This window comes from Delphinapterus leucas, chromosome 3 (genome assembly GCF_059928025.1).
Source record: "Delphinapterus leucas isolate spDelLeu-1000000601 "Yukka" chromosome 3, BTC_Dleu_Yukka2, whole genome shotgun sequence".
In the NCBI taxonomy this organism is placed as follows: domain Eukaryota; kingdom Metazoa; phylum Chordata; class Mammalia; order Artiodactyla; family Monodontidae; genus Delphinapterus; species Delphinapterus leucas.
Window position 1 is genome coordinate 116545262 of NC_143131.1, and position 6599 is coordinate 116551860.

At 41.9% G+C, this 6599-nt stretch overlaps 1 protein-coding gene across 18 annotated transcripts in view; it reads right to left on the reverse strand.

Moving 5' to 3' along the window:
- FAM13B (family with sequence similarity 13 member B) overlaps positions 1-5885 on the reverse strand; it is an 89787-nt gene extending 83902 nt beyond the window's left edge. For all 18 annotated transcript variants that reach the window (XM_089909352.1, XM_022588876.3, XM_089909355.1 and 15 more), the window contains exon 1: positions 5576-5885. The gene's annotated coding sequence lies outside the window, so the exon portion shown is untranslated. The remainder of the gene's footprint in view (positions 1-5575) is intronic.
- Between the last annotated feature and the right edge of the window lie 714 nt (positions 5886-6599).

Below are 6599 nucleotides of genomic sequence, written 5' to 3' on the forward strand. Positions count from 1 at the left end.
AGTTATGTGTTAAATTAGCTCTTCCCACCAAGTACCAACACAATGACTGCCCCCCCCAAAAAAACCAGCTCCACAATTTAGAGGGCAACACAAAATACCTGAGAAAGCATATATATGTAAAGAGAGCACATATTCCAGTCAATTATATGCATGCATATAATCTCAATTTTGTGTATATTTTAGTGTATATTTAGTTGACTCTTCAAGACTCCTCTATTCTGGTAACTTTTCACCTTTCATGTTTCTCCATTGAAAACGTGCTCACCTAGGGCCTACTAATGAGTACAGTCTTAAGAAGACTAGCATATCATTTCTTATTGTTCTTTAATACAAAACTACAATACACTTTTTTTTTTTCTTTTTTCTTTTTACCATTGGAGGTAATTCCACAACTTGTTCTAGTCAAATGGGTCCCTTGAGAGAACAACATTCTCTTTTTGCACTGACTGTGTAAAAACTGCGCTGGGGGGAAAAAAAAGGAACCTGGGAAATGAACAAAAAAGCACTGACTATACTTATTTTTTGTATCTGTCTTTTCCACTTGATTATAAACTTTGAGAGCAAAAAATATGATTTCATCTTTATTTCCTGGGTTGAGAACACTACACAACAGCAGAACTCCAGTATCTGAAATGATGCTATCATTTCTGGTATACTTTCCAGTTCACTATCCAACTGAATCCTCACAACCATCCCCTGTGAGATAAGCATGGCAGATTATCACTCTTTCTCAGAAAAGAAACAAAAAAAATCTCAGAGAGCTGAAGAAACTGGTTTAAAGTCACTTAACTAGTGAGTAGGTCACTAAACTAGTGAGTAGAACTCTAAGTCTGCTGCCCTTTAGGCTGATGCTCTTTCAGGCAACAATGACTACAACCAAAACTGAAAATAATTGTTTGAAATTTCACTGAAATGTATGAAACGATACTTCGTAAAGGTGATTCATAAAACACTTAAATATTCTGTACTTGCTAATCAAAAATCATTATTCAAACACTAGAATACTCCTTAACATAAAAAATATATATCTTTTGAAATCATTAGTTTCAAAAGTGATTCTATAATGAACCACTATATGGTCTGCTTTTCCTATAAAAATTCTCTCACCTTATCTGATCCTAAATTTGAGCTCTTTCACCTTTCCAAATTTTTAATCCACTATGACTGGTGTCCAAAAAGAACCTCCTCCCACCCTTCCCCCTAAATATTAAGCACCTACTATGTCAATCAACAAGTGTTTTTCAGTTTTATTTTTACTTTTCAATTACATGGGAAGCAGCTTGATACATAAAAGCAAAAATACATATTTTAAGAATAAGTAAACAACTCAAGTTTTTCTATTTTTCTATTCCAGAAAAGGGCAATAGAAACCAGACAGACATCTCTCTGAAAACTGTTTAAAACCAAAAATATAAGAATTATTATACATCATATACAAAAGAAAAAGAAAATATACACTAAAACTAGGTAAAAACCTGTCTGAAAAGATTCAGGGTATTTCCTTCTCTAGTAGAAATCCAATAAATTTCATTAAATTATCTTGTCAAGCCACTGCATCTTCCTCAGCCTAAGACTTTTATACATGCTGGTTCATTTGCCTCAAACACTCTCCCCCTCACTTCCTCCTACTCATCTTCCGCTCTTACTTAAGTCCCATTCTCGGAGGGGCCTTCTCCAACCCATCCAACCTAATGATATCCCCTGTCAATTTTTCTTAGGACATGTTATTCCTTGGCTCCAAAACATTCATCACAAGTTTAATTATATAGTCCTTTCTGTGTTTGTTTAAAGTTTCTTTCTCCCAACAGAGTATAAGTTCCTTAAAGTCCACTAGTGGGTTTTGTTTTTTTTTAAAGCAGCTTTATTAAGGTATAATTTACATATCATAAAATTCACTCTTTTCAAGTGTATAATTTAATGTCTAGTAAATTTACAGTTATGCAACCATCACCAAGTAACTGCTTGGGTTTTGCTCCTTCATGTATCTCTGACATTTAGAAGGAGAAAAATATCCAGTGAATGAATAAATAAATCTGATAATGAGTTACTCTTAATGCCATTACCATTAATATCTCATGTGAGTATGATTTGGTGCATTAAACCTGCCTTTATTACATTCCATTCCAAAAATCCTTCATTATTTCCATGTCCAATCAAATTGTCTCTTCTATAAGGCCCCAAAGTGAACCTCCTCACATATTGGCCTTCTGCGCCACTTGGAGAACACTGATTCACGTCAAGTTCATGTGTACATACTACACTTCCTTTTTCTCCATCCAGTAATCCCCTCCTCTGCTCCTAGCCATGTTAACAAAATACTTTATAAACAAAGGAAAGTTCAGGAGCATTAATCTTACTCATTGGTGAGGATAGGATCTTCATTTAATGCGTGCCCCTTTGTAATGCTGAGGTTATGGAAATAAGTTCTCGGTATTGATATATACCTAATTGAGAGCTTAATACAGTGTGACTTACTAAATAATTGGAAACCTTTTTCAGATGTAAAATCTCTGTTGTTTACCTATGTGTAAAACAGAAAATTTCAATTTCTATTTATTTGTTTATTTATTTATTTTAATTTTTTTAGCCGCACTGCGTGGCATGCAGGTAGTTCCCAACCAGGGATCGAACCCATACCCCCTGTAATGGAAGTGCGAAGCCCTAACCACTGAACTGCCAGGGAATTTACCCCAATTTCTATTTTTTAAATTTCAGTATTGCATTCATTTTAAGAACCAATAAGGTTTTCAGATAAAAGATTTAATGCACATACAAAATAACTTTTTAAAGTAACTTTTTTTTGAAAGTAATTCAACAACAAAGAAACAAAAACCAATTTAAAAACTGAGCAAAGGGCTTAAACAGACATTTCTCCAAAGAAGATACACAAATGAGAGATGTGCAGCATCACTCTTAGGGACATGCAAATCAAAACCACAATGAGATATCTGTTCACCCCCATTAGGATGCCTATTATCAAACAAACCAACAAACAAAGGGAAGTAACAATTGTTGGGGAGATGTAGAGAAACTGGAACCCTTGTGCATTGCTAATGGAAATGTAAAATGGTGCAGCAGACCTGGAAAACAGTTTAGATGTTCCTCAAAAAGTTAAACACAGAATTACCGGCAATTCCACTCCTAGGTATGTACCCAAAAGAATCGAAAGCAAGGACTCAAACAGATACCTGTACACCAAAGTTCATAGCAGCATTATTCACAAAAGCCAAAATGTGGAAACATCCAAATATCCATCAAGAGATGAACGGATAAACTAAATGTTGTATATACACACAATGGAATACATTATTCAATCTTAAAAAGGAAGGAAATTCTGATACACGCTACAATATGAATGAACCCTGAAAAAAATGAACTAAATGAAATATGCCAAACACAAAAGGACAAATGCTATATGATTCCACCTATATGAGGTACCTAGAATAGGCAAATTATAGAGACAGAAAGTAGAATAGAGGTTACCACGTGCTAGGAGGAAGAGGGAATGGGGAATTGCTGTCTATGAGTTTCTGTTTGGGATGATGAAAAAGTTCTGGAAATGGACAGTGGCAACGGTTGCACAACACGGTGAATGTACTTAATGCCACTGAACTGTACACTTAAAAATGGTTAAAATTGTAAATTTTATGTTATGTATATTTATCACAATTTTTTTCAAAGTATAGCTACAATTTATCCTATTATGTTTCCCAATACTAAGGTCAGGGTACAACAAAGGGGAGCCATGCACAGACTGAGGTTATTCAGAAATGATAATAACAGTAGCTGTCATTTTATTGATGGGGAAAAACTGACAAGTCACAATATATCCATTTCAGTCGTTTTCTCTGTCCTAAAACAATGGCATTCTAATACAAACACACTTCATACTAATACAAGATATAAAAAAGAGGGAAAATTGCATGCAGTGGGGGAGGAGATATGTGGTAACTCTGTACTTCCTGATGTTTTTGTGAACCTAAAACTTCTCTAAAAATTGCCTAGGGCTTCCTTGGTAGTGCAGTGGTTGAGAGTCCGCCTGCCGATGCGGGAGACACGGGTTCATGCCCCGGTCCGGGAAGATCCCACATGCCGCAGAGCGGCTAGGCCCGTGAGCCATGGCCTCTGTGCCTGCGCGTCCGGAGCCTGTGCTCCGCAACGGGAGAGGCCACAACAGTGAGAGGCCCGCGAACGGCAAAAAATAAAAATTTTTAAAAATTGCCTATTAATTTTTTAAATAAAATCAAATTTTAAAGATAGAGAAAATAACAGAATTCTATACACTCATATTAATAAATAAAACACTACATATACAGTTAAAAACACACACACAATGTAACATTTACTTCACCTAAGGAAGAATTTTGTAACACTGATAAGCCTTTCTACATCTTTCCAAGCATTTAAGATGTGTTCCAGATCCCTAACTGGTAACACAATTAAATTATTTAAAATACTGCCCAAATTTTAAAAGCAGCAGAGATTAAGAAAGTAAGAAGGAGCTCCCGATAGATATACAAATAATAACCAGTTCATTCAATTCCATTCAGCTAGTACGCACTTACTAAATGCAGTACCTGAGAGACACCCAGGCCAACAAGTATTGCATGCAAGGTTACAAAAAGGAAAGTTGAAGACACAGCCTCACATTAACCCAGAAAGTCAATAATTCAAAACCATCCTTTAATGTCCACTTTTAAAAGTAAGTGCATCTCAGCTACTTAATGTTCATAATCTGCATTACTGTGGTTCCGGTTGCCATTTTTAGATTATCATCAACTTGAAAATAAGGTAAGTGCCCAATCTTAGGTACTTTTTTCATTGATTAGACGGCAAAACGGGGAGCCGAACGAAATGCCTTTCTAAAAGTCAGTTTGATTTTTAATTGATTTTTTAATTGAAGTTTACCAATTTCCCACTGGGCAAGTGTGCCAACTGATTCAATTTCCTAATACCTTATCTCGGAAACCAGGCGCCTCATCTGAAACAGCGCTGTACCCTCTCTAGCCTGGCCTATGCAGAATGCATTCTAGACAAGTCCCCAGTGCACCAACAGCCCAATTTTGGCTATATTCTCTGAACGATCTAAGGAAGTCAGCAACCACTCATCTCACGTGATCTTAAAAAGGGGCGCAGTTGAGCCCAGATTAAACCACACTTTTTTTTTTCTGCATCAACTTCACTGCCCAGCTTTAAGGAAAAGGGCAGGGAGGCGGCGCAGGTCCGGTGTGCAGGGGAGGCTAGCAAACAAGGGTGGGGAGCTGTGCTTTCTACTTTGGGGGAGCTAGGTGAGAAGGCACACCCGCTCACGCGCACTGCAGCGGCTGAAAAAATCGAAGACTGCCACACCCCCTGGCTGCCAGGGGCACATCTTCACCTTCTCTTGCTCTAGGAGAAAGGGGGCCCTCTCTATGGAATGCTGCACCTGCAACGGCACTGCCCGGGATCCCCCGCACCCCGAGGTGCAAAGCCCTTGAAGCCGGCGCGGGTGGGACACGGAGCTGGGGGGAGGCAGAAGGGGGAGGGCCGCGGCTACAGGGACCAGCGCATGCGCAGTACCCGCCCGTTCACCTACCGTTGGAACCTCGATGCCCAGTTCCCCGGCCGCGGCCGCTTCTCCAGAACCCGCGGCAACTGAAAGAGGGCGAGAACTGAGGCCCCAAGTGGCTCCGCGGCCAGCGAGCTTCTTCTTGTGGCCGCCACTGGCGGGAGGCTGAAGCGACGACTGTGGCGCAGGGCCAGCCCGTTAGGCGACCCCCGGATGCCCCCGGCGGTGGCGGCGGCAGAGACGCGGAGGATGGGGCGGGAGCAGAGACGGAGGCTGTAGCTGAGGCGCAGAGCCTCCTTAACGGGGAGCGAGAGGAGAGCGGAGGGCGGAGGGCGGAGGGCGGAGGACGGAGGGCTGGCAGGGGCTGGGCCGGACGTGACGTACGTGGGAGGGGCGGGGCGGGCCCGCGGGCGGGGACGGGGCGAGCGCGTAGCTAGGGCGGGCCTCCCCCAAAGCCCCGCGGCCGCAGCCCTGGAGTCCGTGGGCTTTAGAGACGCCGGGCTTCTCCCATCCCAAATTTGGTTCCCTGAGTTAGGATGTGAGAAGCAGGGCGCGGGCCTGAGGGAGGTGTCTGGGGGTCCTCAGTCTGGGGATGTTGAAAAGAAGATAGAGGAAAGTGGGGAGAGGACGTAGGTGTCATGAAGGTCAAATCCGGCAGCCCGAGGTCACTCCTGGTCTCTGCGGAGGGAGCATGCCCACCTGCAGGACGCCAGAAAAACCCGGGTGCCGTTATCTAGGTGAGGAGCCCGAGATCTTAACAGAAACCTCCGGGCAGACTGAAGCGGTGAGTCACGTTCCCATTCTCAGCGACGGAGGTTAGATGGGGGACCCTGTCCGCCCCCACCCTTCCACTTCACCTAAGGACAAGACCTAGACTCTAGAGAGAACATAGATGCCTCTGGTGCCGAAAGCATCTGGGAAAATGTAAGTCAACGGGCTATATGCTTACAGAGCTTCCTATACAAAACCAGAATTTCAGAGGCAGAGCTGAAAGGCAGAAAGAATGAGGAGCTCTCTGAGCCTGGGGTGTCTGTACTTGCTTGCATAGCCA